Source organism: Hyla sarda, unplaced genomic scaffold, assembly GCF_029499605.1.
Source record: "Hyla sarda isolate aHylSar1 unplaced genomic scaffold, aHylSar1.hap1 scaffold_937, whole genome shotgun sequence".
Taxonomy (NCBI): Eukaryota; Metazoa; Chordata; class Amphibia; order Anura; family Hylidae; genus Hyla; species Hyla sarda.
In genome coordinates, this window is record NW_026610967.1 from 44,423 (window position 1) to 71,376 (window position 26,954).

At 46.3% G+C, this 26,954-nt stretch overlaps 11 non-coding genes and 1 pseudogene across 11 annotated transcripts; all 12 read right to left on the reverse strand.

Moving 5' to 3' along the window:
- Positions 1-1,104: 1,104 nt before the first annotated feature.
- LOC130350202 (U2 spliceosomal RNA) lies at positions 1,105-1,295 on the reverse strand. The gene has a single exon (XR_008887364.1). It is a non-coding gene; the product is annotated as a U2 spliceosomal RNA (small nuclear RNA).
- A 2,090-nt stretch (positions 1,296-3,385) lies between these two features.
- On the reverse strand, positions 3,386-3,576 carry LOC130350203 (U2 spliceosomal RNA). The gene has a single exon (XR_008887365.1). It is a non-coding gene; the product is annotated as a U2 spliceosomal RNA (small nuclear RNA).
- Positions 3,577-5,667: 2,091 nt separating this feature from the next.
- LOC130350204 (U2 spliceosomal RNA) lies at positions 5,668-5,858 on the reverse strand. The gene has a single exon (XR_008887366.1). It is a non-coding gene; the product is annotated as a U2 spliceosomal RNA (small nuclear RNA).
- A 2,090-nt stretch (positions 5,859-7,948) lies between these two features.
- LOC130350205 (U2 spliceosomal RNA) lies at positions 7,949-8,139 on the reverse strand. Its single transcript, XR_008887367.1, has one exon. It is a non-coding gene; the product is annotated as a U2 spliceosomal RNA (small nuclear RNA).
- Positions 8,140-10,232: 2,093 nt separating this feature from the next.
- Positions 10,233-10,423, reverse strand: LOC130350206 (U2 spliceosomal RNA). Its single transcript, XR_008887368.1, has one exon. It is a non-coding gene; the product is annotated as a U2 spliceosomal RNA (small nuclear RNA).
- Positions 10,424-12,515: 2,092 nt separating this feature from the next.
- On the reverse strand, positions 12,516-12,706 carry LOC130350207 (U2 spliceosomal RNA). The gene has a single exon (XR_008887369.1). It is a non-coding gene; the product is annotated as a U2 spliceosomal RNA (small nuclear RNA).
- Positions 12,707-14,798: 2,092 nt separating this feature from the next.
- Positions 14,799-14,990, reverse strand: LOC130350180 (U2 spliceosomal RNA). The gene has a single exon (XR_008887348.1). It is a non-coding gene; the product is annotated as a U2 spliceosomal RNA (small nuclear RNA).
- Positions 14,991-15,681: 691 nt separating this feature from the next.
- Positions 15,682-15,841, reverse strand: LOC130350187 (U2 spliceosomal RNA; annotated as a pseudogene).
- A 2,092-nt stretch (positions 15,842-17,933) lies between these two features.
- LOC130350208 (U2 spliceosomal RNA) lies at positions 17,934-18,124 on the reverse strand. Its single transcript, XR_008887370.1, has one exon. It is a non-coding gene; the product is annotated as a U2 spliceosomal RNA (small nuclear RNA).
- A 2,097-nt stretch (positions 18,125-20,221) lies between these two features.
- LOC130350239 (U2 spliceosomal RNA) lies at positions 20,222-20,405 on the reverse strand. The gene has a single exon (XR_008887398.1). It is a non-coding gene; the product is annotated as a U2 spliceosomal RNA (small nuclear RNA).
- A 2,087-nt stretch (positions 20,406-22,492) lies between these two features.
- On the reverse strand, positions 22,493-22,683 carry LOC130350209 (U2 spliceosomal RNA). Its single transcript, XR_008887371.1, has one exon. It is a non-coding gene; the product is annotated as a U2 spliceosomal RNA (small nuclear RNA).
- Positions 22,684-24,772: 2,089 nt separating this feature from the next.
- Positions 24,773-24,963, reverse strand: LOC130350211 (U2 spliceosomal RNA). The gene has a single exon (XR_008887373.1). It is a non-coding gene; the product is annotated as a U2 spliceosomal RNA (small nuclear RNA).
- Positions 24,964-26,954: the final 1,991 nt, after the last annotated feature.

Sequence of the window (26,954 nt, forward strand, 5' to 3'; positions counted from 1 at the left end):
TTTCGCCTCTTTTCTGGGCGTATTATTCTTCTTTTTCTTCTTTTTTTTTCGTCTAATGCATACCCCATCAGTGCAGCAATGCTTATTCAATACCGCCAGCAGATGGAGACACTGGGGGATAATTTTCTAAGGATTTATACTGATTTTTCCTGTCTGAATTTGTCGCACAGAAAGTTGCAGGCCAAATATGTGTGACATTTCTGCGACTTTAGCTTCTAGAGCATTTTTACAACATTATACATAGGTGCTGAATACATAAAAAGCGACTGTTCAGCGACAGACAAGTCGCATCGGCTGAAAGTAGGCCAGAATGTCAGTCCATGTTGGAGCAGGTTTAGATACAGTCTAAAGCATAGATCTCAAAGTCTGTGCACAGAATTTAGCAAGGGCCTCGCACCTTCTGATGCATCAGGTAGGTGCACAATAGCATAGCCTAACCCTCTGTACTTTGGTCTATATTGATGCGGGACATAGACAGCCAGCTGATGACCAATCCATTAGTGCAATGGATGGCTGGAAGCATTTGTCTTTGCCTTTGCAATACCACAGAAGCAATGCATGGTCAATGTACAGCAATGACACACCTGTGTGAACAGCCAGGAACACCTGTGTGAACAGCCAGGAGACCCCCCCCCCCCCCCATGTTATGTTACATAGTTACATAGTTAGTACGGTCGAAAAAAGACATATGTCCATCACGTTCAACCAGGGAATTAAGGGGTAGGGGTGTGGCGCGATATTGGGGAAGGGATGAGATTTTATATTTCTTCATAAGCATTAATCTTATTTTGTCAATTAGGAACATTCAGCACCCACCCGCTATCAAGGCAGCTGCCTATCATGTCATGCCCTACCTGCACAGGTGTGCTGGCTACTCAAATGATCCAATTAAGGAGGCCATTTAGTCAGCAGCAGCAGAAGTCCTGTGCCTGGACGCTCCAACAGGGGCCAGACACAAGCAGAAGCAGAAGCAGCAGAAGCAGCAGCAGCACCACCTTTTGTTTTTTGGCTGCAGCAGCAGCAAGGCCCACAGGGCTGGCTAGCTGGCTAGCCAGCAAGCAGGTAGCAATGAAAGTAGGAATCTTTCTTTTTAACCCTGTAAGGGGGTGGTGCACTGTACCCGAAGATACTGCCATATCGGGTCAATGCATAGGGCGACGGAAGCAAGCTTCGAAATCGGCCCCCGTTCTCAAAAATCCATTTAATATATGGTCCCCAGATAGGGGACGTATCAGATATTAAACTGATAAGAACAGATACTACACTTGATCTTAGCCAAAAGGCCGAGAAGCGATAACCGTGAAAGGGGCGGGCCCAACAAGGTCCCCTTCATGGGCACTATCACTGCTTGCTGTCAGGGAGGCTGCCAGACAATTTTCCATGCACACTCTGGGCTGGGGGGCAGTCAACCACCAGTACACACAGCAGAACCTAAACCCATACCATTATTGCTAAGCAGCAAGACAGGGGCCCATTGCACTCCCACGGGGCCTTTTTAAATGCAATCCATAACCCGGATTTGCCAGGAACCCTTCTTACTCCTCCTACTTGCATGTGACACTGGGCTTAGGATCTGCATAGGAAACACACACACAAGCACACACCTACCTTTGTTGCCTGCAGATGCCTCCTTGGCTGTCCCCAAACGGTATCAAACCAACACCCACGGGAAGCTGTAAGCATAGAGGACATGCCTGCACCCCATTGGACTTACCTGTGTGGGTTACATCCGGGTTATTTGACAACCTATGGCGGTGATGGTTCTGCTCAGGCAGAGCAGTGCTGATGCTCCTCATAAAGCTGTCGCTGCTGTGAAGGTTCTAGGTGACATCACAAATCCCTTTGGTTACATACACAACAAAGCTGGGTTGTTGTTGTTTACACTCTGCAAGGCCTGTGGAAGTGAGTGACATCATAGCACTGTAGTTCTGAGGGTTCAAGATGGATGCAACAATCTCCTGTTGCTTCTATGAAGGCCGTAATAGACGACATCACCAAACAGCTCCATAGTCACATACACAGCAAAGGAGAGATGTTGTTTACACCTAGTGATGTCAGTGGTATTGAGTGACATCACAGCACAGTGCTAAGGCTCCTGGGCCTGGACACAGCAGCGGCTGCAATATCTCAACGGAGAATACGTTTATATCTATGTGTGTGTGTGCGCATATATATATATATATATATATATATATATATATATATATATATTTCTCCGCCGAAATCACTTTTAAACCCATTTCCACCTTTTTTTCCCTTCTCTTCCTCTTACTTTTTTTTCACGTTTTTTTACGTTTTTCTCCTTTTCGCCTCTTTTCTGGGCGTATTATTCTTCTTTTTCTTCTTTTTTTTCGTCTAATGCATACCCCATCAGTGCAGCAATGCTTATTCAATACCGCCAGCAGATGGAGACACTGGGGGATAATTTTCTAAGGATTTATACTGATTTTTCCTGTCTGAATTTGTCGCACAGAAAGTTGCAGGCCAAATATGTGTGACATTTCTGCGACTTTAGCTTCTAGAGCATTTTTACAACATTATACATAGGTGCTGAATACATAAAAAGCGACTGTTCAGCGACAGACAAGTCGCATCGGCTGAAAGTAGGCCAGAATGTCAGTCCATGTTGGAGCAGGTTTAGATACAGTCTAAAGCATAGATCTCAAAGTCTGTGCACAGAATTTAGCAAGGGCCTCGCACCTTCTGATGCATCAGGTAGGTGCACAATAGCATAGCCTAACCCTCTGTACTTTGGTCTATATTGATGCGGGACATAGACAGCCAGCTGATGACCAATCCATTAGTGCAATGGATGGCTGGAAGCATTTGTCTTTGCCTTTGCAATACCACAGAAGCAATGCATGGTCAATGTACAGCAATGACACACCTGTGTGAACAGCCAGGAGACCCCCCCCCCCCCCCATGTTATGTTACATAGTTACATAGTTAGTACGGTCGAAAAAAGACATATGTCCATCACGTTCAACCAGGGAATTAAGGGGTAGGGGTGTGGCGCGATATTGGGGAAGGGATGAGATTTTATATTTCTTCATAAGCATTAATCTTATTTTGTCAATTAGGAACATTCAGCACCCACCCGCTATCAAGGCAGCTGCCTATCATGTCATGCCCTACCTGCACAGGTGTGCTGGCTACTCAAATGATCCAATTAAGGAGGCCATTTAGTCAGCAGCAGCAGAAGTCCTGTGCCTGGACGCTCCAACAGGGGCCAGACACAAGCAGAAGCAGAAGCAGCAGAAGCAGCAGCAGCACCACCTTTTGTTTTTTGGCTGCAGCAGCAGCAAGGCCCACAGGGCTGGCTAGCTGGCTAGCCAGCAAGCAGGTAGCAATGAAAGTAGGAATCTTTCTTTTTAACCCTGTAAGGGGGTGGTGCACTGTACCCGAAGATACTGCCATATCGGGTCAATGCATAGGGCGACGGAAGCAAGCTTCGAAATCGGCCCCCGTTCTCAAAAATCCATTTAATATATGGTCCCCAGATAGGGGACGTATCAGATATTAAACTGATAAGAACAGATACTACACTTGATCTTAGCCAAAAGGCCGAGAAGCGATAACCGTGAAAGGGGCGGGCCCAACAAGGTCCCCTTCATGGGCACTATCACTGCTTGCTGTCAGGGAGGCTGCCAGACAATTTTCCATGCACACTCTGGGCTGGGGGGCAGTCAACCACCAGTACACACAGCAGAACCTAAACCCATACCATTATTGCTAAGCAGCAAGACAGGGGCCCATTGCACTCCCACGGGGCCTTTTTAAATGCAATCCATAACCCGGATTTGCCAGGAACCCTTCTTACTCCTCCTACTTGCATGTGACACTGGGCTTAGGATCTGCATAGGAAACACACACACAAGCACACACCTACCTTTGTTGCCTGCAGATGCCTCCTTGGCTGTCCCCAAACGGTATCAAACCAACACCCACGGGAAGCTGTAAGCATAGAGGACATGCCTGCACCCCATTGGACTTACCTGTGTGGGTTAAATCCGGGTTATTTGACAACCTATGGCGGTGATGGTTCTGCTCAGGCAGAGCAGTGCTGATGCTCCTCATAAAGCTGTCGCTGCTGTGAAGGTTCTAGGTGACATCACAAATCCCTTTGGTTACATACACAACAAAGCTGGGTTGTTGTTGTTTACACTCTGCAAGGCCTGTGGAAGTGAGTGACATCATAGCACTGTAGTTCTGAGGGTTCAAGATGGATGCAACAATCTCCTGTTGCTTCTATGAAGGCCGTAATAGACGACATCACCAAACAGCTCCATAGTCACATACACAGCAAAGGAGAGATGTTGTTTACACCTAGTGATGTCAGTGGTATTGAGTGACATCACAGCACAGTGCTAAGGCTCCTGGGCCTGGACACAGCAGCGGCTGCAATATCTCAACGGAGAATACGTTTATATCTATGTGTGTGTGCGCATATATATATATATATATATATATATATATATATATATATATATATTTCTCCGCCGAAATCACTTTTAAACCCATTTCCACCTTTTTTTCCCTTCTCTTCCTCTTACTTTTTTTTCACGTTTTTTTACGTTTTTCTCCTTTTCGCCTCTTTTCTGGGCGTATTATTCTTCTTTTTCTTCTTTTTTTTCGTCTAATGCATACCCCATCAGTGCAGCAATGCTTATTCAATACCGCCAGCAGATGGAGACACTGGGGGATAATTTTCTAAGGATTTATACTGATTTTTCCTGTCTGAATTTGTCGCACAGAAAGTTGCAGGCCAAATATGTGTGACATTTCTGCGACTTTAGCTTCTAGAGCATTTTTACAACATTATACATAGGTGCTGAATACATAAAAAGCGACTGTTCAGCGACAGACAAGTCGCATCGGCTGAAAGTAGGCCAGAATGTCAGTCCATGTTGGAGCAGGTTTAGATACAGTCTAAAGCATAGATCTCAAAGTCTGTGCACAGAATTTAGCAAGGGCCTCGCACCTTCTGATGCATCAGGTAGGTGCACAATAGCATAGCCTAACCCTCTGTACTTTGGTCTATATTGATGCGGGACATAGACAGCCAGCTGATGACCAATCCATTAGTGCAATGGATGGCTGGAAGCATTTGTCTTTGCCTTTGCAATACCACAGAAGCAATGCATGGTCAATGTACAGCAATGACACACCTGTGTGAACAGCCAGGAGACCCCCCCCCCCCCCCCATGTTATGTTACATAGTTACATAGTTAGTACGGTCGAAAAAAGACATATGTCCATCACGTTCAACCAGGGAATTAAGGGGTAGGGGTGTGGCGCGATATTGGGGAAGGGATGAGATTTTATATTTCTTCATAAGCATTAATCTTATTTTGTCAATTAGGAACATTCAGCACCCACCCGCTATCAAGGCAGCTGCCTATCATGTCATGCCCTACCTGCACAGGTGTGCTGGCTACTCAAATGATCCAATTAAGGAGGCCATTTAGTCAGCAGCAGCAGAAGTCCTGTGCCTGGACGCTCCAACAGGGGCCAGACACAAGCAGAAGCAGAAGCAGCAGAAGCAGCAGCAGCACCACCTTTTGTTTTTTGGCTGCAGCAGCAGCAAGGCCCACAGGGCTGGCTAGCTGGCTAGCCAGCAAGCAGGTAGCAATGAAAGTAGGAATCTTTCTTTTTAACCCTGTAAGGGGGTGGTGCACTGTACCCGAAGATACTGCCATATCGGGTCAATGCATAGGGCGACGGAAGCAAGCTTCGAAATCGGCCCCCGTTCTCAAAAATCCATTTAATATATGGTCCCCAGATAGGGGACGTATCAGATATTAAACTGATAAGAACAGATACTACACTTGATCTTAGCCAAAAGGCCGAGAAGCGATAACCGTGAAAGGGGCGGGCCCAACAAGGTCCCCTTCATGGGCACTATCACTGCTTGCTGTCAGGGAGGCTGCCAGACAATTTTCCATGCACACTCTGGGCTGGGGGGCAGTCAACCACCAGTACACACAGCAGAACCTAAACCCATACCATTATTGCTAAGCAGCAAGACAGGGGCCCATTGCACTCCCACGGGGCCTTTTTAAATGCAATCCATAACCCGGATTTGCCAGGAACCCTTCTTACTCCTCCTACTTGCATGTGACACTGGGCTTAGGATCTGCATAGGAAACACACACACAAGCACACACCTACCTTTGTTGCCTGCAGATGCCTCCTTGGCTGTCCCCAAACGGTATCAAACCAACACCCACGGGAAGCTGTAAGCATAGAGGACATGCCTGCACCCCATTGGACTTACCTGTGTGGGTTAAATCCGGGTTATTTGACAACCTATGGCGGTGATGGTTCTGCTCAGGCAGAGCAGTGCTGATGCTCCTCATAAAGCTGTCGCTGCTGTGAAGGTTCTAGGTGACATCACAAATCCCTTTGGTTACATACACAACAAAGCTGGGTTGTTGTTGTTTACACTCTGCAAGGCCTGTGGAAGTGAGTGACATCATAGCACTGTAGTTCTGAGGGTTCAAGATGGATGCAACAATCTCCTGTTGCTTCTATGAAGGCCGTAATAGACGACATCACCAAACAGCTCCATAGTCACATACACAGCAAAGGAGAGATGTTGTTTACACCTAGTGATGTCAGTGGTATTGAGTGACATCACAGCACAGTGCTAAGGCTCCTGGGCCTGGACACAGCAGCGGCTGCAATATCTCAACGGAGAATACGTTTATATCTATGTGTGTGTGTGCGCATATATATATATATATATATATATATATATATATATATATATATTTCTCCGCCGAAATCACTTTTAAACCCATTTCCACCTTTTTTTCCCTTCTCTTCCTCTTACTTTTTTTTCACGTTTTTTTACGTTTTTCTCCTTTTCGCCTCTTTTCTGGGCGTATTATTCTTCTTTTTCTTCTTTTTTTTCGTCTAATGCATACCCCATCAGTGCAGCAATGCTTATTCAATACCGCCAGCAGATGGAGACACTGGGGGATAATTTTCTAAGGATTTATACTGATTTTTCCTGTCTGAATTTGTCGCACAGAAAGTTGCAGGCCAAATATGTGTGACATTTCTGCGACTTTAGCTTCTAGAGCATTTTTACAACATTATACATAGGTGCTGAATACATAAAAAGCGACTGTTCAGCGACAGACAAGTCGCATCGGCTGAAAGTAGGCCAGAATGTCAGTCCATGTTGGAGCAGGTTTAGATACAGTCTAAAGCATAGATCTCAAAGTCTGTGCACAGAATTTAGCAAGGGCCTCGCACCTTCTGATGCATCAGGTAGGTGCACAATAGCATAGCCTAACCCTCTGTACTTTGGTCTATATTGATGCGGGACATAGACAGCCAGCTGATGACCAATCCATTAGTGCAATGGATGGCTGGAAGCATTTGTCTTTGCCTTTGCAATACCACAGAAGCAATGCATGGTCAATGTACAGCAATGACACACCTGTGTGAACAGCCAGGAGACCCCCCCCCCCCCCCATGTTATGTTACATAGTTACATAGTTAGTACGGTCGAAAAAAGACATATGTCCATCACGTTCAACCAGGGAATTAAGGGGTAGGGGTGTGGCGCGATATTGGGGAAGGGATGAGATTTTATATTTCTTCATAAGCATTAATCTTATTTTGTCAATTAGGAACATTCAGCACCCACCCGCTATCAAGGCAGCTGCCTATCATGTCATGCCCTACCTGCACAGGTGTGCTGGCTACTCAAATGATCCAATTAAGGAGGCCATTTAGTCAGCAGCAGCAGAAGTCCTGTGCCTGGACGCTCCAACAGGGGCCAGACACAAGCAGAAGCAGAAGCAGCAGAAGCAGCAGCAGCACCACCTTTTGTTTTTTGGCTGCAGCAGCAGCAAGGCCCACAGGGCTGGCTAGCTGGCTAGCCAGCAAGCAGGTAGCAATGAAAGTAGGAATCTTTCTTTTTAACCCTGTAAGGGGGTGGTGCACTGTACCCGAAGATACTGCCATATCGGGTCAATGCATAGGGCGACGGAAGCAAGCTTCGAAATCGGCCCCCGTTCTCAAAAATCCATTTAATATATGGTCCCCAGATAGGGGACGTATCAGATATTAAACTGATAAGAACAGATACTACACTTGATCTTAGCCAAAAGGCCGAGAAGCGATAACCGTGAAAGGGGCGGGCCCAACAAGGTCCCCTTCATGGGCACTATCACTGCTTGCTGTCAGGGAGGCTGCCAGACAATTTTCCATGCACACTCTGGGCTGGGGGGCAGTCAACCACCAGTACACACAGCAGAACCTAAACCCATACCATTATTGCTAAGCAGCAAGACAGGGGCCCATTGCACTCCCACGGGGCCTTTTTAAATGCAATCCATAACCCGGATTTGCCAGGAACCCTTCTTACTCCTCCTACTTGCATGTGACACTGGGCTTAGGATCTGCATAGGAAACACACACACAAGCACACACCTACCTTTGTTGCCTGCAGATGCCTCCTTGGCTGTCCCCAAACGGTATCAAACCAACACCCACGGGAAGCTGTAAGCATAGAGGACATGCCTGCACCCCATTGGACTTACCTGTGTGGGTTAAATCCGGGTTATTTGACAACCTATGGCGGTGATGGTTCTGCTCAGGCAGAGCAGTGCTGATGCTCCTCATAAAGCTGTCGCTGCTGTGAAGGTTCTAGGTGACATCACAAATCCCTTTGGTTACATACACAACAAAGCTGGGTTGTTGTTGTTTACACTCTGCAAGGCCTGTGGAAGTGAGTGACATCATAGCACTGTAGTTCTGAGGGTTCAAGATGGATGCAACAATCTCCTGTTGCTTCTATGAAGGCCGTAATAGACGACATCACCAAACAGCTCCATAGTCACATACACAGCAAAGGAGAGATGTTGTTTACACCTAGTGATGTCAGTGGTATTGAGTGACATCACAGCACAGTGCTAAGGCTCCTGGGCCTGGACACAGCAGCGGCTGCAATATCTCAACGGAGAATACGTTTATATCTATGTGTGTGTGTGCGCATATATATATATATATATATATATATATATATATATATATATATATTTCTCCGCCGAAATCACTTTTAAACCCATTTCCACCTTTTTTTCCCTTCTCTTCCTCTTACTTTTTTTTCACGTTTTTTTACGTTTTTCTCCTTTTCGCCTCTTTTCTGGGCGTATTATTCTTCTTTTTCTTCTTTTTTTTCGTCTAATGCATACCCCATCAGTGCAGCAATGCTTATTCAATACCGCCAGCAGATGGAGACACTGGGGGATAATTTTCTAAGGATTTATACTGATTTTTCCTGTCTGAATTTGTCGCACAGAAAGTTGCAGGCCAAATATGTGTGACATTTCTGCGACTTTAGCTTCTAGAGCATTTTTACAACATTATACATAGGTGCTGAATACATAAAAAGCGACTGTTCAGCGACAGACAAGTCGCATCGGCTGAAAGTAGGCCAGAATGTCAGTCCATGTTGGAGCAGGTTTAGATACAGTCTAAAGCATAGATCTCAAAGTCTGTGCACAGAATTTAGCAAGGGCCTCGCACCTTCTGATGCATCAGGTAGGTGCACAATAGCATAGCCTAACCCTCTGTACTTTGGTCTATATTGATGCGGGACATAGACAGCCAGCTGATGACCAATCCATTAGTGCAATGGATGGCTGGAAGCATTTGTCTTTGCCTTTGCAATACCACAGAAGCAATGCATGGTCAATGTACAGCAATGACACACCTGTGTGAACAGCCAGGAGACCCCCCCCCCCCCCCCATGTTATGTTACATAGTTACATAGTTAGTACGGTCGAAAAAAGACATATGTCCATCACGTTCAACCAGGGAATTAAGGGGTAGGGGTGTGGCGCGATATTGGGGAAGGGATGAGATTTTATATTTCTTCATAAGCATTAATCTTATTTTGTCAATTAGGAACATTCAGCACCCACCCGCTATCAAGGCAGCTGCCTATCATGTCATGCCCTACCTGCACAGGTGTGCTGGCTACTCAAATGATCCAATTAAGGAGGCCATTTAGTCAGCAGCAGCAGAAGTCCTGTGCCTGGACGCTCCAACAGGGGCCAGACACAAGCAGAAGCAGAAGCAGCAGAAGCAGCAGCAGCACCACCTTTTGTTTTTTGGCTGCAGCAGCAGCAAGGCCCACAGGGCTGGCTAGCTGGCTAGCCAGCAAGCAGGTAGCAATGAAAGTAGGAATCTTTCTTTTTAACCCTGTAAGGGGGTGGTGCACTGTACCCGAAGATACTGCCATATCGGGTCAATGCATAGGGCGACGGAAGCAAGCTTCGAAATCGGCCCCCGTTCTCAAAAATCCATTTAATATATGGTCCCCAGATAGGGGACGTATCAGATATTAAACTGATAAGAACAGATACTACACTTGATCTTAGCCAAAAGGCCGAGAAGCGATAACCGTGAAAGGGGCGGGCCCAACAAGGTCCCCTTCATGGGCACTATCACTGCTTGCTGTCAGGGAGGCTGCCAGACAATTTTCCATGCACACTCTGGGCTGGGGGGCAGTCAACCACCAGTACACACAGCAGAACCTAAACCCATACCATTATTGCTAAGCAGCAAGACAGGGGCCCATTGCACTCCCACGGGGCCTTTTTAAATGCAATCCATAACCCGGATTTGCCAGGAACCCTTCTTACTCCTCCTACTTGCATGTGACACTGGGCTTAGGATCTGCATAGGAAACACACACACAAGCACACACCTACCTTTGTTGCCTGCAGATGCCTCCTTGGCTGTCCCCAAACGGTATCAAACCAACACCCACGGGAAGCTGTAAGCATAGAGGACATGCCTGCACCCCATTGGACTTACCTGTGTGGGTTAAATCCGGGTTATTTGACAACCTATGGCGGTGATGGTTCTGCTCAGGCAGAGCAGTGCTGATGCTCCTCATAAAGCTGTCGCTGCTGTGAAGGTTCTAGGTGACATCACAAATCCCTTTGGTTACATACACAACAAAGCTGGGTTGTTGTTGTTTACACTCTGCAAGGCCTGTGGAAGTGAGTGACATCATAGCACTGTAGTTCTGAGGGTTCAAGATGGATGCAACAATCTCCTGTTGCTTCTATGAAGGCCGTAATAGACGACATCACCAAACAGCTCCATAGTCACATACACAGCAAAGGAGAGATGTTGTTTACACCTAGTGATGTCAGTGGTATTGAGTGACATCACAGCACAGTGCTAAGGCTCCTGGGCCTGGACACAGCAGCGGCTGCAATATCTCAACGGAGAATACGTTTATATCTATGTGTGTGTGTGCGCATATATATATATATATATATATATATATATATATATATATATATTTCTCCGCCGAAATCACTTTTAAACCCATTTCCACCTTTTTTTCCCTTCTCTTCCTCTTACTTTTTTTTCACGTTTTTTTACGTTTTTCTCCTTTTCGCCTCTTTTCTGGGCGTATTATTCTTCTTTTTCTTCTTTTTTTTCGTCTAATGCATACCCCATCAGTGCAGCAATGCTTATTCAATACCGCCAGCAGATGGAGACACTGGGGGATAATTTTCTAAGGATTTATACTGATTTTTCCTGTCTGAATTTGTCGCACAGAAAGTTGCAGGCCAAATATGTGTGACATTTCTGCGACTTTAGCTTCTAGAGCATTTTTACAACATTATACATAGGTGCTGAATACATAAAAAGCGACTGTTCAGCGACAGACAAGTCGCATCGGCTGAAAGTAGGCCAGAATGTCAGTCCATGTTGGAGCAGGTTTAGATACAGTCTAAAGCATAGATCTCAAAGTCTGTGCACAGAATTTAGCAAGGGCCTCGCACCTTCTGATGCATCAGGTAGGTGCACAATAGCATAGCCTAACCCTCTGTACTTTGGTCTATATTGATGCGGGACATAGACAGCCAGCTGATGACCAATCCATTAGTGCAATGGATGGCTGGAAGCATTTGTCTTTGCCTTTGCAATACCACAGAAGCAATGCATGGTCAATGTACAGCAATGACACACCTGTGTGAACAGCCAGGAGACCCCCCCCCCCCCCCCCATGTTATGTTACATAGTTACATAGTTAGTACGGTCGAAAAAAGACATATGTCCATCACGTTCAACCAGGGAATTAAGGGGTAGGGGTGTGGCGCGATATTGGGGAAGGGATGAGATTTTATATTTCTTCATAAGCATTAATCTTATTTTGTCAATTAGGAACATTCAGCACCCACCCGCTATCAAGGCAGCTGCCTATCATGTCATGCCCTACCTGCACAGGTGTGCTGGCTACTCAAATGATCCAATTAAGGAGGCCATTTAGTCAGCAGCAGCAGAAGTCCTGTGCCTGGACGCTCCAACAGGGGCCAGACACAAGCAGAAGCAGAAGCAGCAGAAGCAGCAGCAGCACCACCTTTTGTTTTTTGGCTGCAGCAGCAGCAAGGCCCACAGGGCTGGCTAGCTGGCTAGCCAGCAAGCAGGTAGCAATGAAAGTAGGAATCTTTCTTTTTAACCCTGTAAGGGGGTGGTGCACTGTACCCGAAGATACTGCCATATCGGGTCAATGCATAGGGCGACGGAAGCAAGCTTCGAAATCGGCCCCCGTTCTCAAAAATCCATTTAATATATGGTCCCCAGATAGGGGACGTATCAGATATTAAACTGATAAGAACAGATACTACACTTGATCTTAGCCAAAAGGCCGAGAAGCGATAACCGTGAAAGGGGCGGGCCCAACAAGGTCCCCTTCATGGGCACTATCACTGCTTGCTGTCAGGGAGGCTGCCAGACAATTTTCCATGCACACTCTGGGCTGGGGGGCAGTCAACCACCAGTACACACAGCAGAACCTAAACCCATACCATTATTGCTAAGCAGCAAGACAGGGGCCCATTGCACTCCCACGGGGCCTTTTTAAATGCAATCCATAACCCGGATTTGCCAGGAACCCTTCTTACTCCTCCTACTTGCATGTGACACTGGGCTTAGGATCTGCATAGGAAACACACACACAAGCACACACCTACCTTTGTTGCCTGCAGATGCCTCCTTGGCTGTCCCCAAACGGTATCAAACCAACACCCACGGGAAGCTGTAAGCATAGAGGACATGCCTGCACCCCATTGGACTTACCTGTGTGGGTTAAATCCGGGTTATTTGACAACCTATGGCGGTGATGGTTCTGCTCAGGCAGAGCAGTGCTGATGCTCCTCATAAAGCTGTCGCTGCTGTGAAGGTTCTAGGTGACATCACAAATCCCTTTGGTTACATACACAACAAAGCTGGGTTGTTGTTGTTTACACTCTGCAAGGCCTGTGGAAGTGAGTGACATCATAGCACTGTAGTTCTGAGGGTTCAAGATGGATGCAACAATCTCCTGTTGCTTCTATGAAGGCCGTAATAGACGACATCACCAAACAGCTCCATAGTCACATACACAGCAAAGGAGAGATGTTGTTTACACCTAGTGATGTCAGTGGTATTGAGTGACATCACAGCACAGTGCTAAGGCTCCTGGGCCTGGACACAGCAGCGGCTGCAATATCTCAACGGAGAATACGTTTATATCTATGTGTGTGTGTGCGCATATATATATATATATATATATATATATATATATATATATATATATCTCCGCCGAAATCACTTTTAAACCCATTTCCACCTTTTTTTCCCTTCTCTTCCTCTTACTTTTTTTTCACGTTTTTTTACGTTTTTCTCCTTTTCGCCTCTTTTCTGGGCGTATTATTCTTCTTTTTCTTCTTTTTTTTCGTCTAATGCATACCCCATCAGTGCAGCAATGCTTATTCAATACCGCCAGCAGATGGAGACACTGGGGGATAATTTTCTAAGGATTTATACTGATTTTTCCTGTCTGAATTTGTCGCACAGAAAGTTGCAGGCCAAATATGTGTGACATTTCTGCGACTTTAGCTTCTAGAGCATTTTTACAACATTATACATAGGTGCTGAATACATAAAAAGCGACTGTTCAGCGACAGACAAGTCGCATCGGCTGAAAGTAGGCCAGAATGTCAGTCCATGTTGGAGCAGGTTTAGATACAGTCTAAAGCATAGATCTCAAAGTCTGTGCACAGAATTTAGCAAGGGCCTCGCACCTTCTGATGCATCAGGTAGGTGCACAATAGCATAGCCTAACCCTCTGTACTTTGGTCTATATTTGCGGGACATAGACAGCCAGCTGATGACCAATCCATTAGTGCAATGGATGGCTGGAAGCATTTGTCTTTGCCTTTGCAATACCACAGAAGCAATGCATGGTCAATGTACAGCAATGACACACCTGTGTGAACAGCCAGGAGACCCCCCCCCCCCCCCCCCCATGTTATGTTACATAGTTACATAGTTAGTACGGTCGAAAAAAGACATATGTCCATCACGTTCAACCAGGGAATTAAGGGGTAGGGGTGTGGCGCGATATTGGGGAAGGGATGAGATTTTATATTTCTTCATAAGCATTAATCTTATTTTGTCAATTAGGAACATTCAGCACCCACCCGCTATCAAGGCAGCTGCCTATCATGTCATGCCCTACCTGCACAGGTGTGCTGGCTACTCAAATGATCCAATTAAGGAGGCCATTTAGTCAGCAGCAGCAGAAGTCCTGTGCCTGGACGCTCCAACAGGGGCCAGACACAAGCAGAAGCAGAAGCAGCAGAAGCAGCAGCAGCACCACCTTTTGTTTTTTGGCTGCAGCAGCAGCAAGGCCCACAGGGCTGGCTAGCTGGCTAGCCAGCAAGCAGGTAGCAACGAAAGTAGGAATCTTTCTTTTTAACCCTGTAAGGGGGTGGTGCACTGTACCCGAAGATACTGCCATATCGGGTCAATGCATAGGGCGACGGAAGCAAGCTTCGAAATCGGCCCCCGTTCTCAAAAATCCATTTAATATATGGTCCCCAGATAGGGGACGTATCAGATATTAAACTGATAAGAACAGATTTTTTTTTTTTTTTTTTTTTTTTTTATCTAAAGCCGAGGAACGTGCTTTCGATTCACCCAAAGTGCAAGAAAAAGTGCAAACGTGTTACACTAAAAAAACGTGCACAAAGGATGCGGTCTATCGCAAGCCCTTCTCCGATAGGAGAGAGGCCCCCCAACAAACCTTACCCTTCGCCTCCGGACCAAAAGGTACCTGCGAGGTTCCAGGTTCGATGTCCCTTTTCGCCGAAGCTACTAGGAGACCACAAATGCTCCCGGCATCCCCCTTGGCGTTAGCCAAGGTATCTGCCCGCAGAGCCGATTACGGTAGGTACCCTGCGAAGCAGGAGTACCCGGGGTGTTTGCAGGGAGGTGCGGAACCTAATGGCCACACACACCTCCCCTAGACCGCCAGGAGGGACACCCAGAAGGGCTACCGCATCCTGACAAATCCTGTGAACACACAACACGCAAAAAGTGACACAGTGAGACAAAAAATAAATAAATAAGTGAATGTGTGCAGATATACTGCCCGGACATCCGGCCGGATCTATAAAAATTTCTCTGATCCTAGCCAGAAGGCCGGGAATCAAGAGGTGAGTGCCACAAGGTGAAGAGATTATGGTGCCCGTGCTTCAACTCAGTGAGCCTATTCTCCCAGTGAGTTTCGGCACCTCGGGGTCACCACTCCCCGAGGCACAAAGTACCTCGGCTCTAGACCCTCTCAGCCTCATGGCGAGACCCGGAGGGAACAGGTCACATCGGGGCAGCCGTCGAGCTGATTCCTCAGAACCAGCCCCGGAAAGCCCTGGTACACCTGCATCCTCCATGCAGCACCCATCCCCACCAGCATGAAAACTGATAAGAACAGATACTACACTTGATCTTAGCCAAAAGGCCGAGAAGCGATAACCGTGAAAGGGGCGGGCCCAACAAGGTCCCCTTCATGGGCACTATCACTGCTTGCTGTCAGGGAGGCTGCCAGACAATTTTCCATGCACACTCTGGGCTGGGGGGCAGTCAACCACCAGTACACACAGCAGAACCTAAACCCATACCATTATTGCTAAGCAGCAAGACAGGGGCCCATTGCACTCCCACGGGGCCTTTTTAAATGCAATCCATAACCCGGATTTGCCAGGAACCCTTCTTACTCCTCCTACTTGCATGTGACACTGGGCTTAGGATCTGCATAGGAAACACACACACAAGCACACACCTACCTTTGTTGCCTGCAGATGCCTCCTTGGCTGTCCCCAAACGGTATCAAACCAACACCCACGGGAAGCTGTAAGCATAGAGGACATGCCTGCACCCCATTGGACTTACCTGTGTGGGTTAAATCCGGGTTATTTGACAACCTATGGCGGTGATGGTTCTGCTCAGGCAGAGCAGTGCTGATGCTCCTCATAAAGCTGTCGCTGCTGTGAAGGTTCTAGGTGACATCACAAATCCCTTTGGTTACATACACAACAAAGCTGGGTTGTTGTTGTTTACACTCTGCAAGGCCTGTGGAAGTGAGTGACATCATAGCACTGTAGTTCTGAGGGTTCAAGATGGATGCAACAATCTCCTGTTGCTTCTATGAAGGCCGTAATAGACGACATCACCAAACAGCTCCATAGTCACATACACAGCAAAGGAGAGATGTTGTTTACACCTAGTGATGTCAGTGGTATTGAGTGACATCACAGCACAGTGCTAAGGCTCCTGGGCCTGGACACAGCAGCGGCTGCAATATCTCAACGGAGAATACGTTTATATCTATGTGTGTGTGTGCGCATATATATATATATATATATATATATATATATATATATATATATATATATTTCTCCGCCGAAATCACTTTTAAACCCATTTCCACCTTTTTTTCCCTTCTCTTCCTCTTACTTTTTTTTCACGTTTTTTTACGTTTTTCTCCTTTTCGCCTCTTTTCTGGGCGTATTATTCTTCTTTTTCTTCTTTTTTTTCGTCTAATGCATACCCCATCAGTGCAGCAATGCTTATTCAATACCGCCAGCAGATGGAGACACTGGGGGATAATTTTCTAAGGATTTATACTGATTTTTCCTGTCTGAATTTGTCGCACAGAAAGTTGCAGGCCAAATATGTGTGACATTTCTGCGACTTTAGCTTCTAGAGCATTTTTACAACATTATACATAGGTGCTGAATACATAAAAAGCGACTGTTCAGCGACAGACAAGTCGCATCGGCTGAAAGTAGGCCAGAATGTCAGTCCATGTTGGAGCAGGTTTAGATACAGTCTAAAGCATAGATCTCAAAGTCTGTGCACAGAATTTAGCAAGGGCCTCGCACCTTCTGATGCATCAGGTAGGTGCACAATAGCATAGCCTAACCCTCTGTACTTTGGTCTATATTGATGCGGGACATAGACAGCCAGCTGATGACCAATCCATTAGTGCAATGGATGGCTGGAAGCATTTGTCTTTGCCTTTGCAATACCACAGAAGCAATGCATGGTCAATGTACAGCAATGACACACCTGTGTGAACAGCCAGGAGACCCCCCCCCCCATGTTATGTTACATAGTTACATAGTTAGTACGGTCGAAAAAAGACATATGTCCATCACGTTCAACCAGGGAATTAAGGGGTAGGGGTGTGGCGCGATATTGGGGAAGGGATGAGATTTTATATTTCTTCATAAGCATTAATCTTATTTTGTCAATTAGGAACATTCAGCACCCACCCGCTATCAAGGCAGCTGCCTATCATGTCATGCCCTACCTGCACAGGTGTGCTGGCTACTCAAATGATCCAATTAAGGAGGCCATTTAGTCAGCAGCAGCAGAAGTCCTGTGCCTGGACGCTCCAACAGGGGCCAGACACAAGCAGAAGCAGAAGCAGCAGAAGCAGCAGCAGCACCACCTTTTGTTTTTTGGCTGCAGCAGCAGCAAGGCCCACAGGGCTGGCTAGCTGGCTAGCCAGCAAGCAGGTAGCAATGAAAGTAGGAATCTTTCTTTTTAACCCTGTAAGGGGGTGGTGCACTGTACCCGAAGATACTGCCATATCGGGTCAATGCATAGGGCGACGGAAGCAAGCTTCGAAATCGGCCCCCGTTCTCAAAAATCCATTTAATATATGGTCCCCAGATAGGGGACGTATCAGATATTAAACTGATAAGAACAGATACTACACTTGATCTTAGCCAAAAGGCCGAGAAGCGATAACCGTGAAAGGGGCGGGCCCAACAAGGTCCCCTTCATGGGCACTATCACTGCTTGCTGTCAGGGAGGCTGCCAGACAATTTTCCATGCACACTCTGGGCTGGGGGGCAGTCAACCACCAGTACACACAGCAGAACCTAAACCCATACCATTATTGCTAAGCAGCAAGACAGGGGCCCATTGCACTCCCACGGGGCCTTTTTAAATGCAATCCATAACCCGGATTTGCCAGGAACCCTTCTTACTCCTCCTACTTGCATGTGACACTGGGCTTAGGATCTGCATAGGAAACACACACACAAGCACACACCTACCTTTGTTGCCTGCAGATGCCTCCTTGGCTGTCCCCAAACGGTATCAAACCAACACCCACGGGAAGCTGTAAGCATAGAGGACATGCCTGCACCCCATTGGACTTACCTGTGTGGGTTAAATCCGGGTTATTTGACAACCTATGGCGGTGATGGTTCTGCTCAGGCAGAGCAGTGCTGATGCTCCTCATAAAGCTGTCGCTGCTGTGAAGGTTCTAGGTGACATCACAAATCCCTTTGGTTACATACACAACAAAGCTGGGTTGTTGTTGTTTACACTCTGCAAGGCCTGTGGAAGTGAGTGACATCATAGCACTGTAGTTCTGAGGGTTCAAGATGGATGCAACAATCTCCTGTTGCTTCTATGAAGGCCGTAATAGACGACATCACCAAACAGCTCCATAGTCACATACACAGCAAAGGAGAGATGTTGTTTACACCTAGTGATGTCAGTGGTATTGAGTGACATCACAGCACAGTGCTAAGGCTCCTGGGCCTGGACACAGCAGCGGCTGCAATATCTCAACGGAGAATACGTTTATATCTATGTGTGTGTGTGCGCATATATATATATATATATATATATATATATATATATATATATATATATATATATTTCTCCGCCGAAATCACTTTTAAACCCATTTCCACCTTTTTTTCCCTTCTCTTCCTCTTACTTTTTTTTCACGTTTTTTTACGTTTTTCTCCTTTTCGCCTCTTTTCTGGGCGTATTATTCTTCTTTTTCTTCTTTTTTTTCGTCTAATGCATACCCCATCAGTGCAGCAATGCTTATTCAATACCGCCAGCAGATGGAGACACTGGGGGATAATTTTCTAAGGATTTATACTGATTTTTCCTGTCTGAATTTGTCGCACAGAAAGTTGCAGGCCAAATATGTGTGACATTTCTGCGACTTTAGCTTCTAGAGCATTTTTACAACATTATACATAGGTGCTGAATACATAAAAAGCGACTGTTCAGCGACAGACAAGTCGCATCGGCTGAAAGTAGGCCAGAATGTCAGTCCATGTTGGAGCAGGTTTAGATACAGTCTAAAGCATAGATCTCAAAGTCTGTGCACAGAATTTAGCAAGGGCCTCGCACCTTCTGATGCATCAGGTAGGTGCACAATAGCATAGCCTAACCCTCTGTACTTTGGTCTATATTGATGCGGGACATAGACAGCCAGCTGATGACCAATCCATTAGTGCAATGGATGGCTGGAAGCATTTGTCTTTGCCTTTGCAATACCACAGAAGCAATGCATGGTCAATGTACAGCAATGACACACCTGTGTGAACAGCCAGGAGACCCCCCCCCCCCATGTTATGTTACATAGTTACATAGTTAGTACGGTCGAAAAAAGACATATGTCCATCACGTTCAACCAGGGAATTAAGGGGTAGGGGTGTGGCGCGATATTGGGGAAGGGATGAGATTTTATATTTCTTCATAAGCATTAATCTTATTTTGTCAATTAGGAACATTCAGCACCCACCCGCTATCAAGGCAGCTGCCTATCATGTCATGCCCTACCTGCACAGGTGTGCTGGCTACTCAAATGATCCAATTAAGGAGGCCATTTAGTCAGCAGCAGCAGAAGTCCTGTGCCTGGACGCTCCAACAGGGGCCAGACACAAGCAGAAGCAGAAGCAGCAGAAGCAGCAGCAGCACCACCTTTTGTTTTTTGGCTGCAGCAGCAGCAAGGCCCACAGGGCTGGCTAGCTGGCTAGCCAGCAAGCAGGTAGCAATGAAAGTAGGAATCTTTCTTTTTAACCCTGTAAGGGGGTGGTGCACTGTACCCGAAGATACTGCCATATCGGGTCAATGCATAGGGCGACGGAAGCAAGCTTCGAAATCGGCCCCCGTTCTCAAAAATCCATTTAATATATGGTCCCCAGATAGGGGACGTATCAGATATTAAACTGATAATACTACACTTGATCTTAGCCAAAAGGCCGAGAAGCGATAACCGTGAAAGGGGCGGGCCCAACAAGGTCCCCTTCATGGGCACTATCACTGCTTGCTGTCAGGGAGGCTGCCAGACAATTTTCCATGCACACTCTGGGCTGGGGGGCAGTCAACCACCAGTACACACAGCAGAACCTAAACCCATACCATTATTGCTAAGCAGCAAGACAGGGGCCCATTGCACTCCCACGGGGCCTTTTTAAATGCAATCCATAACCCGGATTTGCCAGGAACCCTTCTTACTCCTCCTACTTGCATGTGACACTGGGCTTAGGATCTGCATAGGAAACACACACACAAGCACACACCTACCTTTGTTGCCTGCAGATGCCTCCTTGGCTGTCCCCAAACGGTATCAAACCAACACCCACGGGAAGCTGTAAGCATAGAGGACATGCCTGCACCCCATTGGACTTACCTGTGTGGGTTAAATCCGGGTTATTTGACAACCTATGGCGGTGATGGTTCTGCTCAGGCAGAGCAGTGCTGATGCTCCTCATAAAGCTGTCGCTGCTGTGAAGGTTCTAGGTGACATCACAAATCCCTTTGGTTACATACACAACAAAGCTGGGTTGTTGTTGTTTACACTCTGCAAGGCCTGTGGAAGTGAGTGACATCATAGCACTGTAGTTCTGAGGGTTCAAGATGGATGCAACAATCTCCTGTTGCTTCTATGAAGGCCGTAATAGACGACATCACCAAACAGCTCCATAGTCACATACACAGCAAAGGAGAGATGTTGTTTACACCTAGTGATGTCAGTGGTATTGAGTGACATCACAGCACAGTGCTAAGGCTCCTGGGCCTGGACACAGCAGCGGCTGCAATATCTCAACGGAGAATACGTTTATATCTATGTGTGTGTGCGCATATATATATATATATATATATATATATATATATATATATATATATTTCTCCGCCGAAATCACTTTTAAACCCATTTCCACCTTTTTTTCCCTTCTCTTCCTCTTACTTTTTTTTCACGTTTTTTTACGTTTTTCTCCTTTTCGCCTCTTTTCTGGGCGTATTATTCTTCTTTTTCTTCTTTTTTTTCGTCTAATGCATACCCCATCAGTGCAGCAATGCTTATTCAATACCGCCAGCAGATGGAGACACTGGGGGATAATTTTCTAAGGATTTATACTGATTTTTCCTGTCTGAATTTGTCGCACAGAAAGTTGCAGGCCAAATATGTGTGACATTTCTGCGACTTTAGCTTCTAGAGCATTTTTACAACATTATACATAGGTGCTGAATACATAAAAAGCGACTGTTCAGCGACAGACAAGTCGCATCGGCTGAAAGTAGGCCAGAATGTCAGTCCATGTTGGAGCAGGTTTAGATACAGTCTAAAGCATAGATCTCAAAGTCTGTGCACAGAATTTAGCAAGGGCCTCGCACCTTCTGATGCATCAGGTAGGTGCACAATAGCATAGCCTAACCCTCTGTACTTTGGTCTATATTGATGCGGGACATAGACAGCCAGCTGATGACCAATCCATTAGTGCAATGGATGGCTGGAAGCATTTGTCTTTGCCTTTGCAATACCACAGAAGCAATGCATGGTCAATGTACAGCAATGACACACCTGTGTGAACAGCCAGGAGACCCCCCCCCCCCATGTTATGTTACATAGTTACATAGTTAGTACGGTCGAAAAAAGACATATGTCCATCACGTTCAACCAGGGAATTAAGGGGTAGGGGTGTGGCGCGATATTGGGGAAGGGATGAGATTTTATATTTCTTCATAAGCATTAATCTTATTTTGTCAATTAGGAACATTCAGCACCCACCCGCTATCAAGGCAGCTGCCTATCATGTCATGCCCTACCTGCACAGGTGTGCTGGCTACTCAAATGATCCAATTAAGGAGGCCATTTAGTCAGCAGCAGCAGAAGTCCTGTGCCTGGACGCTCCAACAGGGGCCAGACACAAGCAGAAGCAGAAGCAGCAGAAGCAGCAGCAGCACCACCTTTTGTTTTTTGGCTGCAGCAGCAGCAAGGCCCACAGGGCTGGCTAGCTGGCTAGCCAGCAAGCAGGTAGCAATGAAAGTAGGAATCTTTCTTTTTAACCCTGTAAGGGGGTGGTGCACTGTACCCGAAGATACTGCCATATCGGGTCAATGCATAGGGCGACGGAAGCAAGCTTCGAAATCGGCCCCCGTTCTCAAAAATCCATTTAATATATGGTCCCCAGATAGGGGACGTATCAGATATTAAACTGATAAGAACAGATACTACACTTGATCTTAGCCAAAAGGCCGAGAAGCGATAACCGTGAAAGGGGCGGGCCCAACAAGGTCCCCTTCATGGGCACTATCACTGCTTGCTGTCAGGGAGGCTGCCAGACAATTTTCCATGCACACTCTGGGCTGGGGGGCAGTCAACCACCAGTACACACAGCAGAACCTAAACCCATACCATTATTGCTAAGCAGCAAGACAGGGGCCCATTGCACTGCCACGGGGCCTTTTTAAATGCAATCCATAACCCGGATTTGCCAGGAACCCTTCTTACTCCTCCTACTTGCATGTGACACTGGGCTTAGGATCTGCATAGGAAACACACACACAAGCACACACCTACCTTTGTTGCCTGCAGATGCCTCCTTGGCTGTCCCCAAACGGTATCAAACCAACACCCACGGGAAGCTGTAAGCATAGAGGACATGCCTGCACCCCATTGGACTTACCTGTGTGGGTTAAATCCGGGTTATTTGACAACCTATGGCGGTGATGGTTCTGCTCAGGCAGAGCAGTGCTGATGCTCCTCATAAAGCTGTCGCTGCTGTGAAGGTTCTAGGTGACATCACAAATCCCTTTGGTTACATACACAACAAAGCTGGGTTGTTGTTGTTTACACTCTGCAAGGCCTGTGGAAGTGAGTGACATCATAGCACTGTAGTTCTGAGGGTTCAAGATGGATGCAACAATCTCCTGTTGCTTCTATGAAGGCCGTAATAGACGACATCACCAAACAGCTCCATAGTCACATACACAGCAAAGGAGAGATGTTGTTTACACCTAGTGATGTCAGTGGTATTGAGTGACATCACAGCACAGTGCTAAGGCTCCTGGGCCTGGACACAGCAGCGGCTGCAATATCTCAACGGAGAATACGTTTATATCTATGTGTGTGTGTGCGCATATATATATATATATATATATATATATATATATATATATATATATTTCTCCGCCGAAATCACTTTTAAACCCATTTCCACCTTTTTTTCCCTTCTCTTCCTCTTACTTTTTTTTCACGTTTTTTTACGTTTTTCTCCTTTTCGCCTCTTTTCTGGGCGTATTATTCTTCTTTTTCTTCTTTTTTTTCGTCTAATGCATACCCCATCAGTGCAGCAATGCTTATTCAATACCGCCAGCAGATGGAGACACTGGGGGATAATTTTCTAAGGATTTATACTGATTTTTCCTGTCTGAATTTGTCGCACAGAAAGTTGCAGGCCAAATATGTGTGACATTTCTGCGACTTTAGCTTCTAGAGCATTTTTACAACATTATACATAGGTGCTGAATACATAAAAAGCGACTGTTCAGCGACAGACAAGTCGCATCGGCTGAAAGTAGGCCAGAATGTCAGTCCATGTTGGAGCAGGTTTAGATACAGTCTAAAGCATAGATCTCAAAGTCTGTGCACAGAATTTAGCAAGGGCCTCGCACCTTCTGATGCATCAGGTAGGTGCACAATAGCATAGCCTAACCCTCTGTACTTTGGTCTATATTGATGCGGGACATAGACAGCCAGCTGATGACCAATCCATTAGTGCAATGGATGGCTGGAAGCATTTGTCTTTGCCTTTGCAATACCACAGAAGCAATGCATGGTCAATGTACAGCAATGACACACCTGTGTGAACAGCCAGGAGACCCCCCCCCCCCATGTTATGTTACATAGTTACATAGTTAGTACGGTCGAAAAAAGACATATGTCCATCACGTTCAACCAGGGAATTAAGGGGTAGGGGTGTGGCGCGATATTGGGGAAGGGATGAGATTTTATATTTCTTCATAAGCATTAATCTTATTTTGTCAATTAGGAACATTCAGCACCCACCCGCTATCAAGGCAGCTGCCTATCATGTCATGCCCTACCTGCACAGGTGTGCTGGCTACTCAAATGATCCAATTAAGGAGGCCATTTAGTCAGCAGCAGCAGAAGTCCTGTGCCTGGACGCTCCAACAGGGGCCAGACACAAGCAGAAGCAGAAGCAGCAGAAGCAGCAGCAGCACCACCTTTTGTTTTTTGGCTGCAGCAGCAGCAAGGCCCACAGGGCTGGCTAGCTGGCTAGCCAGCAAGCAGGTAGCAATGAAAGTAGGAATCTTTCTTTTTAACCCTGTAAGGGGGTGGTGCACTGTACCCGAAGATACTGCCATATCGGGTCAATGCATAGGGCGACGGAAGCAAGCTTCGAAATCGGCCCCCGTTCTCAAAAATCCATTTAATATATGGTCCCCAGATAGGGGACGTATCAGATATTAAACTGATAAGAACAGATACTACACTTGATCTTAGCCAAAAGGCCGAGAAGCGATAACCGTGAAAGGGGCGGGCCCAACAAGGTCCCCTTCATGGGCACTATCACTGCTTGCTGTCAGGGAGGCTGCCAGACAATTTTCCATGCACACTCTGGGCTGGGGGGCAGTCAACCACCAGTACACACAGCAGAACCTAAACCCATACCATTATTGCTAAGCAGCAAGACAGGGGCCCATTGCACTCCCACGGGGCCTTTTTAAATGCAATCCATAACCCGGATTTGCCAGGAACCCTTCTTACTCCTCCTACTTGCATGTGACACTGGGCTTAGGATCTGCATAGGAAACACACACACAAGCACACACCTACCTTTGTTGCCTGCAGATGCCTCCTTGGCTGTCCCCAAACGGTATCAAACCAACACCCACGGGAAGCTGTAAGCATAGAGGACATGCCTGCACCCCATTGGACTTACCTGTGTGGGTTAAATCCGGGTTATTTGACAACCTATGGCGGTGATGGTTCTGCTCAGGCAGAGCAGTGCTGATGCTCCTCATAAAGCTGTCGCTGCTGTGAAGGTTCTAGGTGACATCACAAATCCCTTTGGTTACATACACAACAAAGCTGGGTTGTTGTTGTTTACACTCTGCAAGGCCTGTGGAAGTGAGTGACATCATAGCACTGTAGTTCTGAGGGTTCAAGATGGATGCAACAATCTCCTGTTGCTTCTATGAAGGCCGTAATAGACGACATCACCAAACAGCTCCATAGTCACATACACAGCAAAGGAGAGATGTTGTTTACACCTAGTGATGTCAGTGGTATTGAGTGACATCACAGCACAGTGCTAAGGCTCCTGGGCCGGACACAGCAGCGGCTGCAATATCTCAACGGAGAATACGTTTATATCTATGTGTGTGTGTGCGCATATATATATATATATATATATATATATATATATATATATATATATTCTCCGCCGAAATCACTTTTAAACCCATTTCCACCTTTTTTTCCCTTCTCTTCCTCTTACTTTTTTTTCACGTTTTTTTACGTTTTTCTCCTTTTCGCCTCTTTTCTGGGCGTATTATTCTTCTTTTTCTTCTTTTTTTTCGTCTAATGCATACCCCATCAGTGCAGCAATGCTTATTCAATACCGCCAGCAGATGGAGACACTGGGGGATAATTTTCTAAGGATTTATACTGATTTTTCCTGTCTGAATTTGTCGCACAGAAAGTTGCAGGCCAAATATGTGTGACATTTCTGCGACTTTAGCTTCTAGAGCATTTTTACAACATTATACATAGGTGCTGAATACATAAAAAGCGACTGTTCAGCGATAGACAAGTCGCATCGGCTGAAAGTAGGCCAGAATGTCAGTCCATGTTGGAGCAGGTTTAGATACAGTCTAAAGCATAGATCTCAAAGTCTGTGCACAGAATTTAGCAAGGGCCTCGCACCTTCTGATGCATCAGGTAGGTGCACAATAGCATAGCCTAACCCTCTGTACTTTGGTCTATATTGATGCGGGACATAGACAGCCAGCTGATGACCAATCCATTAGTGCAATGGATGGCTGGAAGCATTTGTCTTTGCCTTTGCAATACCACAGAAGCAATGCATGGTCAATGTACAGCAATGACACACCTGTGTGAACAGCCAGGAGACCCCCCCCCCCCCCCCCAATGTTATGTTACATAGTTACATAGTTAGTACGGTCGAAAAAAGACATATGTCCATCACGTTCAACCAGGGAATTAAGGGGTAGGGGTGTGGCGCGATATTGGGGAAGGGATGAGATTTTATATTTCTTCATAAGCATTAATCTTATTTTGTCAATTAGGAACATTCAGCACCCACCCGCTATCAAGGCAGCTGCCTATCATGTCATGCCCTACCTGCACAGGTGTGCTGGCTACTCAAATGATCCAATTAAGGAGGCCATTTAGTCAGCAGCAGCAGAAGTCCTGTGCCTGGACGCTCCAACAGGGGCCAGACACAAGCAGAAGCAGAAGCAGCAGAAGCAGCAGCAGCACCACCTTTTGT